Genomic DNA, 1,449 nt, shown 5'->3' with positions numbered 1-1,449 from the left:
ACCTGCTACGCGCCCCACAAGGAAACCTCTTCGGAAACCACGAGACGTCGGCGAGGGGTTAAAGGAAGAATCTCCAGCGCCCCTCCCCTCTCCCCTCTCCGCCCACCCGTCTCTCGGCCAGCCGATCCCTCACCGGCCTCCCCCGATGTCAATATTTGATACGGGAAGAGCGCGCCGCCCGGAGGCTGATCGGTCCCCAAGGCCGCGCGTGGCCATCCCCCTCCCCGTGGAGGCCGATAGGCGTGGCGGCCGCGGCCGGCTGCGATAGGTGACGGGTGGCGGAGCGTAGCGGAGAGAAGCGGAGCGGGGGGGACAACGCTGACAAGTCGCCCGTCCTCCGCGGGGGAGGCCACCACGCGACCTCAACGTCCCCGTCTAACATCCTCATCCTACTCGCCTCGCCCTCCTCACGACCTCCTCCTCGCCGTCGTCGTCGTCCTTCTCCTCGTCGTTGCCCTCCTCGGTGTCGCCCTCCTCGTCCTCATAGTCCTCGGCGTCGCCCTTCTCGTCGTCATCGTCCCCGTCGTCGTCGTCCTCGTCGTCGTCCTCGTCGTCGTCGTCGTCGTCCTCCCCTCGTCGTCGTGCTCCTCGGCGTCGCCCTCGTCGCCCTCTACGTCGCCTTCCTTGGCGTCACCCTCCTCGGTGTTGTTCTCTTTGTCCTCCTCGTCGTCCTCCTCCGACGGCTCATCCTCATCGGGCGTCTGGCGGGACTGCGTTTTCTCTCTCCCCTCTCTCACCCTACCGCGTGGTGTAGGTGCAGAAAGACTCTTGCTCCAGAGCTCTCAGCTTCCTATCCTCGGCCCAGCCGAGGGCCTGGCGAGCTACTCCTCGCTGGAGTTTGCTGACACGGTGTCTGCCCCCCGACCTACGGCCCTCGTCCCCTCCTCTCCAACGGATCGTGTCTGGCATGACAAGCCCCTCGACGCCCTCCTCACTGATGTCGCCACCGCAACGCGGAGACGTTCCCGTAGCATGCCGCCGCAAAAGCCGTTCGCACAAAAAAACAACAAAAAAAGCAAATAAAAAACAAACAACAACAACAACATCAAAGGTACAATAAAAAACATCCGAGGAGAAAAACCCTCAAAACCTAACGTTAAGGCACAAATTTATACTGTGCGAGAGATGCATATAAAAAATCGCCTCGCGTTTGGAAAGGTTGGTTTAATTTTTCTCAACAACCTCCGAGACAAAAAGTAACGGAGGCAAAGATACAGAGGTCGTTAGGAAATGCAGGGCGTGGAAAATCTGAGAGAAAGACAACGAGTAGTAGAGAACAAAGAGATAGAGAGCGATACTGTCGTAGATGTCCGCACCTCTGCCGCCTCCTGCCATGCCCAGGCGCGTTTAGGCAGACCCGCCAAGCGCGCGCGCTGCGCGGCCAGCCCACCCCGGGCTCCACAGGCGGCCTTGGCCGGCACACCTCCCTCCCTCCCTCCCTCCCTCCCT

Source organism: Frankliniella occidentalis, unplaced genomic scaffold (assembly GCF_000697945.3).
Source record: "Frankliniella occidentalis isolate FOCC.00 unplaced genomic scaffold, Focc_3.1 Scaffold37, whole genome shotgun sequence".
Taxonomy (NCBI): Eukaryota; Metazoa; Arthropoda; class Insecta; order Thysanoptera; family Thripidae; genus Frankliniella; species Frankliniella occidentalis.
This window is presented reverse-complemented; position numbering follows the sequence as displayed.